This window comes from Saccostrea echinata, unplaced genomic scaffold (genome assembly GCF_033153115.1).
Source record: "Saccostrea echinata isolate AGI-Se365-2 ecotype Australia unplaced genomic scaffold, CSIRO_AGI_Sech_v1 ptg000009l, whole genome shotgun sequence".
In the NCBI taxonomy this organism is placed as follows: domain Eukaryota; kingdom Metazoa; phylum Mollusca; class Bivalvia; order Ostreida; family Ostreidae; genus Saccostrea; species Saccostrea echinata.
This window is the reverse complement of record NW_026889758.1, coordinates 23557466-23570534: the sequence shown is the minus strand read 5'-3', so window position 1 is coordinate 23570534 and position 13069 is coordinate 23557466.

Below are 13069 nucleotides of genomic sequence, written 5' to 3'. Positions count from 1 at the left end.
TGACAGAGATCCTGTAACAGTTGAAATCATATACATCGAATGAATCGAACTAAGATGAATGTAATTACAATCTGCAGTCACCGTTTTAGGTAAAAAGCTGAGGAAGGGGAATTTTACTATATTGTTGAACATCCATTTTCCCGCCTTTAACTATTCCGCTCACCAAATTTCAACTGATTCCGTTGCTTTATAATTAAAGAGTAGCTTGAGTAAAATCTTTCAAAACCTGCGCAAAATGGAGAAACAGTTTGTTGAAAATTTAAAAAAAAATGTATCTGAAATAATCTTCCAATTCCACCATAGGAAAGCAAATATCAAGCATAAAGAATGGTTGGAGAAAAATCCACCAAATCCTGTTGTTTTACACAATCGAGAAACTGTTTCTTGCAAACTCAAGAATATATCCGGATTTTACACTAGAAAACTAAGCTGAAGTTCGCATTTTGGTGTTCTCGATTAATGGCATTGTCAAAATACCCGAATCTGAAGAAGTTATAGTTTTAAAATGTACGTCGTCATCCGTGTTGTTGCGTTGTAAAATGAATAGTTAAGAGTTTAATGGAACTAACTTTTACGAACGAACAACATTTTACAATAATTATACAGATATATAAATTTGTTAAAGAAATATACCAACACATTTCGAGTCACTCGATCAAATGACAAGATCAAAAACTAACAGTTATTGTACCTTATCTATTTTTCATACACTGCAATCTATATTCAAAGCCTTTTTCTCAGAAAAATGGCCTGATTTAGACATTGTGTTATTTACAAGTACGTTTTCATTCTCAAACATTGTTTGTAAATAGTCGTGTATTTATCAGTGAAAAGAAATAATCCTATATATGTATTCAAACAGGTACAACTTTAAAGGTCAGCATACATGAAGAAATAGGAAAGAAATGAAAAATGAAAGATAAGCATTATAAAATATTCCAACAGATTAGTAAGCCGTACCCGCACAGTTCATAAAATCTCGGTATACTGTTTTGTTTTGTTTTGTTTTTTTCGTTTTGTGTTAGACATACACAAAAAAAAGCCCGTCGGAATAGTATTCTGAAAGAGTTTTTAAGATTATGTCTTTTCTTATTTCAGTCATTATTCCCTCGCAACGAATTTGAAGGGGATTTACATGTAGTAACACTCTTGTGAGTGAGTGAGTGCAATCGTAACGGAAGCAATTACTTACATCGATATCATTATCAATGTCTTCTTTTGCGAAGGGATGCCCCGGTGCACTTGTTATATGTGTGAGCACACCATCAAAATTACCTTGATTATTCCTTCCCTTATTTTAGGTTTTATTAAAATCAGTCAAAATAATGTTGAAGAAACATTCTAAAAAAACGAAACAAATTATATTTTCGAAGAACATGTCAATTCTCACGAATTTCATTTGATGCACATAATTTGTCTGATGATGTCTAGTTGCATGCCATGTTTAATTAAAATCAGATCAAGAGGTAGGAGTAGAAGCAATTTAACGGGATTAAAAGAAAATTCAGTTTTTAGTATCCATGATTATACAATGTTTATCGCACAGATAAGTATGATGTACCAGTCTTATTAAAATCAGACAAAAACGGTGGGAGGAAAGAACAGCATTTTGAAAGAAATTAAAATATTCCAGGAATCTCCACGTCTGAAAATTTAACTGTAGAGGAAACTGCACAAAAGCGAAATGCGATCGAAAGCATAAATCCGTGTTTAAGCCTATAAGCCTCGATTTATCAACGATTGATTTTACAAATATTGTTTTATTTACCATGGCAACACCAAGAGTTGAAATAAAAAAAATCATTATTTAGAATATTATAGCTTAGTGTAGTTTACAAATATACAAAGTTTTATTAAAAACTTACCGAAGATTACGAAGATTGGCGTTTTGAAAGAATATTGCGGAATCTTTTTTATTAACCATGGCAACATTGTTCGTCGAATTTATTATTTTTTTTAAATCAGTAATACATTAAGTTATTGTTGCTTTTTGTGTGACAAGTGTTATCGAGATTGGACCAAAACTGATGAAGGAGTAGCACTTCTGAAAAAAAAATTCAGACACACAAATGGAGGAATGTCGACATTTTAACTTTGTCTAAAGTTTTCAGTGCATGGTCTTTGAAAACTTACTGATAGTATACGAATCAAAACTATATATAAGCAAGGACATATATCTGGCATAACTCTGCTGTATGTACGATCTTTTTTATGGACTGTGCTTAAAATAGCACCACGCGACTTTTCATACAAACAAGAGGTATAACTCTGAAACTTTAACATAGTAAACGACACTTAATTAGAACAGAGACCTATATACTAAGGTTCCCGATTAGAAAGACGTAAAAAAAAAAACAAAACGCAAAAATGGGTAGATTTAAAAAGGAGACAAAGCATTTTTGAAATGTTATTTTCTGTGGCCACAGACACTTGGTTCGGATGCTTCTCGACATCGTTTACGCGCTGAATCTTTTTTTTTTTTTTTAAATCTTTTAAATTTTTTATCCATAGCAAACACGTTTCCAAAAACAAAAAAAAATTAAATGTAATATATATACAGAAAAAATTACTCCAGTTTGAAGATATCTGACTAGCTTCTCATATTGCCCATCAGCTGATTGACTCTCAATAGACTCTATTCACGCACGCGCTGAAGTTCATTTCGACAACGAGGCTGACCTGACAAAAAGCACATGTGCGAGCAGACGCTGAACATGGACGGTCCTGCGAAATCGAGCTCCGCGGCTGTGTACCGCTTTGTAACGAGGATAGTCGTCGGGGTACAGCAACATCCTTCCACTCTTTTCTAAAGGATCCATCTCTACGGAAAGAGTGGATTATTAAGTTACGGCGAGACGAAGGCCCCGACTTCCATGTAAGTTTTTCGCGTGCCTTACACAGAGTTTATCGGTTTTGTGGATATAAAAAAAATCCCTCACTGAAACATCTAAAAAAAAATTACAGATTTATAATTTTGACTATATTTTCCTTTAATTTCATTGAGTTTTGTCATACAGGACCTTTTTAATTTATCAGAATGAGGCGATAGATACCGCATCACCAGTGTTGTTTACGTCCATTTTGCTTTCAGAGCAAGCGAGGTTTCGTATCATCTCGCACTTCCTTTAAAAGGTCTGGTACAACCACTAGATTTAGCTACGTAGCTTGAACTACCTACATAGCTTTATTTACCTACCTAAAGTAGCTTTATTTAGCTGCTGAATCATTTTTTTCTTCTTAAATTAGCATCTTTGATGCAGTGATAATTTTCACTTTTAAGCTCATCTGAAAACAAGTCATGAAAAAATTACTCTTGGAGATGTGTATTTTTCTGCGCAATTTCAATCAAAGTTCTACAGGTTCTGGGACAGTAGTTAAAAAATCTGATCTGGATGTGTAAATGTTTGTGAAAAGTATGTCATAAAAATTATGTCTACATGCAAGGCTGTGTCTGCCTTTAAACTTTTTTTGGTCATTTTTATGCCCTCCTTCGAAGAAGGGAGGGCATATTGCCTTGCTGCTGTCTGGTGGGTCGGTTGGTTGGTCCACAAACAGTTTCCTTTCATTTTCTTTGCAGAGGTTGCACATACTGAAGTGAAATTGGTATACAGATTTATCATAAGAATATCTAGGTCAAGTTTTGTTTTGGCTACAATCGGGCAATTTTTGACAGTGTTATCCCCTTGGACTTAGAAAAATTCGTATTATTTTGGTGGGGCATAAGTGTTTCACAAACATCTCTTCTTATATGTAGTGAAGCTTTTATACAACCACTGACTAATAAAAGTATTGCATTTAATTGCAATTTTATGATCAAAAGTGGTTTGTAAATCATAAAAGTTTTGGAATGTGCATGCGAGACTTTAGCTTTTAGTCTCAATAAGATAGGCTTAGTTTTCAAAGTTTTATTGTATCAAATTAACACATTGCTACACATTGTATTATGATACATACTGATCTTTACAGAGAAGAAACATCAGTAATAAAAAAGCAGAAACATCATCGTCAACCTCATCAGACACACACCAACAATTGTCATCAGCTGCATCATGTGCCATCGACACACCAATAGATATGCCATCGGAAGAGCATGTCGTCAAGCACCATCTCTTGAAGAAGATCTTGAGGTAATACACAGGTCATGTAGTTAGGCATAAATTTTGTCTTTGATCTTGGGGGCATATTGTTTTTGTCATCTCTGACCATCTTTCATTCTGTAATTTTGTCCCCCACTTTCACTGAAAGTTGGAAATATTAAGTTGGGCCTGTATGTATATCTGTCTATCATTCTGTCTGGTTTGTAACACTTTGTGTCTGGACGATATGTCAAATATAGCCTTTGAGTTTTTTGAATTTAATTTCATATCTTTATTCCCTATGTTTTTAAGAAGTCCCCTATTGATTTTGAAGTCCAAAGCTTAAGGTCATAAATACAATCATGTACACATTCTGTCGGTGTATGAAACTAGCGTTTCCAGGCGATATCTTAAAAAAACCTATGATTTTTCAATATAATTTTATAATTGAATATTCTATTTGTAACGTGCAGTTTGATTGGATAAAAAATAAGCTTAAATTGTATAACCAGTGTTGCCTATATCTCAATGACTTGCATGAAAAAAAAATGTGTCGATATGCTAAACATTATAGTATTTGATGGCATTTTTGAAGGGAAAATTGTTTGATAATCCACTTAATGGTAGAAAATTAAATTACCAGTAAAGGAATGAATTTAATAGCCACCCTAAATTTACTTGTATATTTACATCCAATAAATATCATCGCCTTTATTTCTTAGGAAAACCACATTGTTAATCTATCAGTTAACACTGCTAAGCAAACCACCTGTATAGATTTCTTGAGTAGCGGCTGTTCCATCAATGAAACATGCAATGATGTACATTTGTCATTTCAATAATATAATATTTAATTGTGTAAACTTACTGTATACAATTGCTTGTACAAATTTAAATAAAAACAAGAAAATGTCACTGTTTGTGATATTGTGGTAATGTTGATATTAATTTGGATTAGGTAAACCATGTACAATATCATTGTGTAATACTATATTGCAGGCCATGAAGATACATATTTCCCATCTTGAAGAAAGGGTACAGCACCTTGAGAAGAAAGTGGAGAAGTTTGGAATTGAGAGATTTCCTACAGATCCAAATTTGTTAAATGTTTACAATGGTTTTTCTAATAATGATATTTTTTGTGCTGTATATAATGTTGTTGAGCCAACAGCTTCAAATATGATCAGGTGGCCACAGGTTCAGAGAAACAAGAATATTGATTGTAACCCTTTTAGAAAAGAATCTTTGCCAATTGTAGATCAGTTTTTTTTATGTTTTTGTGCAGAATTAGACAAGTTTTTTTTAAAGAAAATCTAGCACAACGTTTTTGTGTGTCTCAAAGTACTGTTAGTCGAATTATTATTACTTGGAGTAATTACTTGTATTGTGTTTTGGGATGTTTACCTATATGGCCAGATTTAGATATTGTCAGAATATGCCAGAATGTTTTAAGGCTACTTTTCCCAATACACGAGTTATTTTGGATTGTACTGAAGTACGTGTGCAGACTCCAAGTGCCAAAGTACTTAACTCTCAGACATATTCTAATTACAAGTCTCATACTACCTTTAAAGGCTTGATTGGTATAACCCCTCATGGTGCTGTATGTTTTGTTAGCAGATTATTTACTGGCTATATTTCAGATAAAGATGTAACACAAAGAAGTGGTATACTTGATGTTTTAGAACAAGGTGATGATGTGATGGCTGACAAAAGTTTTTTACATAAGATTTACTAGACAGTGTTGGTGCACATTTGGTTATTCCCCCCTTTTTAGGAAGTAAAGGAAAGTTTAGTAAAGATGAAGTTATTAAAACGCAGCAAATAGCAAGACTAAGAGTTCATGTTGAAAGAGCTATCAGAAGATGTAAAGAGTATCATATTTTTGATAATGTTCTGCCATTGTCTGTTGCTGGGACTGTAAACCAGATTTGGTCTGTTTGTTGTTTATTAACCAATTTTAAAGAAAATTTATTTTGAGGGTTATTTTCAATTGTGTAATACTGTTGAAGTGTGTTACATGTAAATGAACATCATCTGCATATTTGAATTATACTAGACATGTACAAGTGAAATAGTACACAATCATATATATATATTTAAAACAGAAATATGCCCTAATTGCACAACTTTAATTTTTTTTTATTTGCATGCTTTGGGAAATTGATTTATCTTTGTAAAGTTCCCTTGATTTGTATTTCAAGAGAAAAAGATATTTTGGAAACAGATTTTATACCATGAGATTTTAATGTATCAAGGTTTCTGTAACCAATTTTGAAAATCTAATGCACATATTTTAAAATTTGATTTATATACAAGTATTTCTGAATTATACTGTATATGTAATGCTAACATTATTTTACTTCATCAGTACTTCTGGTATTTAACACAATTGATGCATTTTTGAAGCCTTTTTTTTTTTATTAAGATGCACTTTGTACGATTTTTTTGTTTTTGAATGAACAAGCACATAAATGACTTTTTGAAAAGAACAGGCCTTTGAACAAATTTGAACATACATTACCTTAAGATGCTGGCATATTAATTCATGTATGACTAATTCCTGATATTCTTAAATATTTCCCCCATACATCTGTATATTTCAATGTGCTATAGAAGTCAAGATATTTGAACAAACTTGGATCTACACAATATAAGGAAGCTTTTGCCTTCTCTGGCTCAGTGGTTTTTAGAGTTAGAAAAAAAATTATGATGCCAAATTTTCATTATTTCCCAATCATCTCCCCATTATATATATAGAGAGTGTATTTCATTTGAAATAAATAGATGACAGACTTCCTTTAATTAGAAAAAAGCTTATTTGAACTTTTGGATTGGCTAAACAAAGAAACCAAACAAACAAAATACCAGCATGCATGTACTCACATGTACTGGGTTTTTTAATGATCCATTATAGATGTTATATTCAGTATTGAACATATTTTTGGTAAATAGTAATGGAAGTAAAACGTGTCAAGTTTTTGTTTCATTTCCTGTCACTTTCCAGGTACAAAGTTAATTCTTTCTAGATGGTAGTCGTCTCGACACCAAATGAACAAATCACACAACAGAGCACCGGTCAAACCCATTTGACCCATTTTCTGATAGTAATATTCATGGGAGGATTTTAGTTTATAGCTGTTATTGACTAGAGTTAAATATTTTAAATTCGTAATCGAGTCTGCATTCGGACATTTTATTTATAGTAGCCCATACATAGGAACAGAGTTGGGATCAATGACTTTCCTGTCAGGTGAAGTTCCAAGATAAAAACATGAGGGGTTGATAACTTAAGCCTGCTTTAAACACATTGTTTCCTGTAATTGCGGCGTATGCTTCTGCTGCTTCCTGTTCATGTTCAAGTCCAAATTTCATTGCTGCTGTTTGAATTGTATTATTTTTTTCAACCAAAGTTTCAAAATCTTTTTTCCGTGAACAAACTCTTTTGAATTTAGATGAAGTAATTCTGTGTTTTCTTGCTGAATTCCAGTAGGGACTTTTAGACTGTTCAATTGTATTTTGTTCAATGTCGTCAGAATCGGTTTTAGATACAGTAAGTCCATCATAAAAATTTTGTTCACCCAGATTTAGAACTGTATTAAATTTTGATCAAGTGTAGGTAAAGTGTACCCAGGATAGGTAGGAAAAGCAGGATTGTTTATAATTGTATCAGTACTGTCGTCAATTTTCTTTTGCTGATAAGAAAGAAGGGAACCTCTAGGTACTGGTCCAACTTTTGATTCAATGGTCTCAATGGAATTAATTTTGGAGGAAGGTGGCAGTATGGTTTTGAATTGAGTATTTGTTGTCATCAAATTTTCATTGAGAGATTCTAAGATGTTCCGATATGGAATTGGTTGTTGTATTGAACAATAAAATTTTGATTTCACACCATCTGTTCTTTTTAATTTTTTACATGTAATTTTCTGAATATGTACATCCTCAACTGCCTCAGGATGAATGCCCTCTAATCTTTATGGTATATGCCATGTTTGAGGCATTGATGTCTTAGATTTGACACATGGTACTGTCTTCAAATCAAGTTTTTGATAGTTAGCTAATGTGTACATAAGGCCTAAAATATAGCTGCAATGTCCAGAGCCAGCTTTACATGTGCAGTTAGAACTTTCAACATAGGTACCAGCTGCAGATTTTATGACAATTTGTAAATTATGTGGGGAATCATTTTTCCTCATAGAGGGAAAGCACTTGGCTCTAATACTAGCACCAGTGCCCCCTGATGTACATGGTCTCACTGAAATAATAGAAAAAGCTTACTTAGCTTCCTTGTAAATGAAAATTGCTTAGGAAACGGAAAAATAAATCTAACCAAGTAAAAAAATGGAACTGATTTCAGCAAATGAAAATAAATTCAGACAAATAATATGAAACAAAAAATGTATAAAAGAAAATAAAAACAATTTGGGATTCATTTGCTACATGTACTAGGAAAGAAAAGCAAAGATGATCCATGTGTTAATTTCATGAATGTAAATTTCAGCTGTATAAACACGAGAAATTGGATTTCTTGGTATAATATACACTATGTTCTCTGTTATACATGTACCATGTACAGGAATTTGACATGTTTGTGTATATGGTAGTGTGGAACATATTACATGTACATGTGGAATAAACTTATAAAGACAAGAGGAAAAAGATCCTGGCTTAATCAATATTTTTTAATAAATGTCACTGGTTAATTCTCAGTGCATCAATTCTACATCAATTGTTGTCTCTGACCACATCAATATTTTCCTAAGGATTGCATTTTTAATCTGCATGTATATTCACTTCACATCCCACTATGCATAATGAAAATATCATTGAAATCCATTGCTCTAAATCATAATCATAGCTCGTCTTTCATTCTTTTAAAGTATGTGGTATATACATGTGCATTACTCAATCTGATTTATAGTACACCTGCACATCTTCAAACTTGCAGGCATTGAAAATGCAATTATATACTATATACACATCACATTTAATTAAAACGAAGCATTCCCAGCAATCCGAGAACCAAGACATAACCTCACACAATAAGGTTGATGAAAATTAAGAACCCTAAAATTTGAAATGTGTTTGTATAATGTGTAGATGTATTTGAATTTAGTTTCTGGTAAACATACGGTTACCATCAAAACACTATAAAACTACTTTATATATATATATATATATATATATATATATATATATATATATATATATATATATATATATATATATATATATATATATATATATATATATATATATAACACATGCATTTTACATGTGTATCTGCATATTGGAGGTTATCATAGTGCTTTGTTTATTTATTTGTAAAATTCCATGTTCTGTTTGAAATGCATTGCAAATTTTCAAAAGGGAAAAATCTATAAAAATAAAGCAAAATCAAGAAATTTAAATAATAATAATTGAAAAATTAAACAAAGACATATACATGTAAATAGTTTATAAATTTATTATAAACAAATAAAAAAATCCACGTTTTAATAAATGACATAAGGTAAATAACCTCATCATCATAACATTTACGTAAGGAACATGCATTCTTTGAACAGCTGACTGCATAAATATTTCGATCTATATGCTCTATATGAACCACTCCCACCTTAGTGTACATTTCACATAACGTGACAATAAATTTCTTTATAATTATTTATTTTTTCCTCAAAAAAGAATAACTAAAAAAGTATTAAAGAAATAAACAATAAAGGGCTTCTCAGAAGATTTGATCACGTACCAACCAAGTTCATTTCCCAGTGAACTTTTTAACATTGTTGTTTATTACTTTTATTTACATTTGAGACGAATATTCTGAATAGAACTGCATTTATTACACGGCCCGCCGTATTGCTATGTTGTGACGCGCAATGACCTAGAAGCTGTTTGGTCTTGAAAGTTCGCCTCGCTCCAACATTTGAATATTTACATTGATGTTCAGCAGTCCAGTTCAGGAAATATTTGTTCATAATGAAAAAACAGCGATCGCTACTGGGAATAATCTTACTATTATTGTATGAGTTCTTTATATATGAAGTCAAAAGCGGTGCTATCGTCTTCAGTTTACATACCTTCAAAGGAATTTCGGGTTAAAAAGGTAAGCGTGATTTTAGGCGCATTAAAACATTCTTCACACCGAAGAAAGATCTAATGATCATTTGTTGAACGAAAAAAATATATGTTTCAATAATTTTATCCTTTTCTTCGCTTTAACGGCTTCGAAGTTCCGAAACCAGTGTCACTGTGACAGAAATATGTAGACAAGGTAGGCCTTGATTCGGTCACGCCATGACCTCTGACCTACTAATAAGTTCATACAGAATTGAACATATTTTCTCTTAAATGGGTTCATCTAAGAAAAATATTTGCAAATGTAAATAATTCTTCTCTACTTGTGGTGTATCTTTATTGTCTTCCGTCCATCAAATCTCAATAATAACTAGTGCTAATTGTAACGGGAACCGTTACAGATGTTCCCCAAACGGCTCCCCAAATCCCTTATGATGCCCCATTTTCTACAAGCTTAAATAAATTAGAGAATACTTTTGTAATATAGATGGACACTTTATTTTTAAGGGTATTTCATTGGAAAACTACTCCGATATAGCCATATGGGTATTAGCCAATCAAATTTCAGCGCATGTGCTTGCACATGTTTTCTACATTTTTCACTTTAATTTTCTTATAGTGTCTTACAATACATACAGTTGTGTTAAATATTAAAGAATTTCATTGAAAATTAAGAGAGATGTAACCCTTTAAGTATTAGCCAATCAGAATTCAGCATACGCACATGCAGGTCCTTGCATTCAATTTTGATATTATTATAATGTAGGAGCTCTATGTGCCTATCCATGTCATAAATTTCATCCTGTTTTGTTGAAAACCAAGGGAGTTATAGACATTTAAAGTTTCAACCAATCAGATTGCAGCACACCTACATGCGCGTGTTTTCAAGAAATTTCCTATATAACATGTTGTAGCACCTTATAATATATACTTATATTCTAAATTTCAAAGTATTTTGTCAAAAAACAAGGAAATTATTGAGATTTTTGTATCAGCCAATCAGAGAAGAGCGCACGTGCATGCGCGTGAGTTCACGCTAATTTGACCATGTTATCTTGTCTAGACTACTAATGTATCTTTATATTTTGAGTTTCAAAGCAATTCATCAAGAAATATCAAAGTTACGGCTTCATCAAGTATATCAGTCATTTCACTCATTGCACGCGCGCGCACGTGCATGCATGTGCGCGCAAAATGACCTTCGTTCCGAACACCTACACAACATGCCTATTAACCCTAAAAAGGTTTCATGTCAATCGGATGAGTGGTTCTATGAGAACACTCGCGGACAAAAAAGTACCGGAGAAGAAAGTAGAAAAAAAGAATAACTAGTTATAATTGTAACGGGCACCGTTACAGATGTTCCCCAAACGCTCCCCAACTCCCTTTTGGTGTCTTATTTCCTGTAAGCTTCATTAAATAAGGCAATGAAGTATATTGGTCGTTTTTTCCCATTTCACGCGCGCGCACGTGCATGCATGTGCAGTATGACCATGTCATCCCGTCTATACTATTAATGTATCTTTATATTCTCAGTATCAAAACATTTCATCAAAAATATATGATTGCGCCCATGACAAAAGGGCCTTATGGCAATTTTGCTAAAACAGAGAAATAACGTCATAAAGATATGACGTTGCAGACGGTGAGCGTCGACGCAGATTTTTTTTTTATCCACGTGTTTTACGTTTTTACACGTCTAGCTCACTTTTGTCGTTGTTCTCAACATTGAAATAATTATTTATTTTCATTTATATCTTTAATTCACGTCTTGATCTTCAAGTCCACTGATATTAATTAAAATATTTAGAATTTTATTCGAGACCCGTTTCTTTACTACATGTCTCTGATCTGGGCTATGCATTTTCTATACATGTATAGAAGCTTCAGACAAGGTGATTTTCTGGATAATTGAATATGGATGAACGAATGCGATTTGTTAGACACGGGTATATTATCAAAATATTGCAGAGGAAATCGTTTTCCTGTATAAGATCCGCCCCACCATTCTCAACACATCGATCATGTAAACATTAAAGCATTGGTACATCGTGCATAAATTTTTGTTGTAAAATGCTTTAATTGCCAAAAATTTGAAACTGATCACACTTCTTCCAACAGAAAAGAAAAGTATTCTTGTAAGTTTTCACAAATCTAGCAAAAGTACGAACGAATGTCAGACGTGACATTATTTTTAAGAACTATAAATAAAAACAAGAGAGGTAACTCTGACAAGCGAGATATTAGAGAGGTACCAGAGAGGGACTTTCTTTCTTTTTATAACACCATTCAAAATCAACATACTCATACAAATTTGCTCCCGTAGGATAAAAAATATTTTTAAAAATCATACTTATCATCAGTTAAAAAAACGTTTTAATTGTAAGTATTATATTTATATTTTCTTTAAAAGTATTTTTGAAAGCTCATGGAACTAGCTGCTGTCAAAGTGAAAGAGAAAAAAAAAAAATAGAATAAGAAATAGATGCTACATTGAACCAGACTTTCATTTATTTTTTAATTCTGTTACATGTGCATCTATTTATTTTAACATGAAATTATTTTTTAAAATAACTTGAATTTTAAATTTTTTTTTCGGTAATAATGATCATAAATTTAAATAAATTAAATAAAATGAAATTTAATTAAAATTGTTTCGTCTTATTTTTGTTGTTGCCACTTCCGATGTCAGTACTTGAAAACAAACAAAAACTATCGAATGAAATAAAATTGTTCTAATTGTTCTAGCTTTAAAAAAAGTTTACATGTATGTATACCTGATGTGTGTGTGAGAGAGGGAGAAAGAGAGAGAGAGAGAGAGAGAGAGATGTTACATTAAATCCAGTTTATTAATACAATGTGAAATGTGAAACTTTAATGAAAAGGCGAATTTTCAAAAACACAACAATATCGTA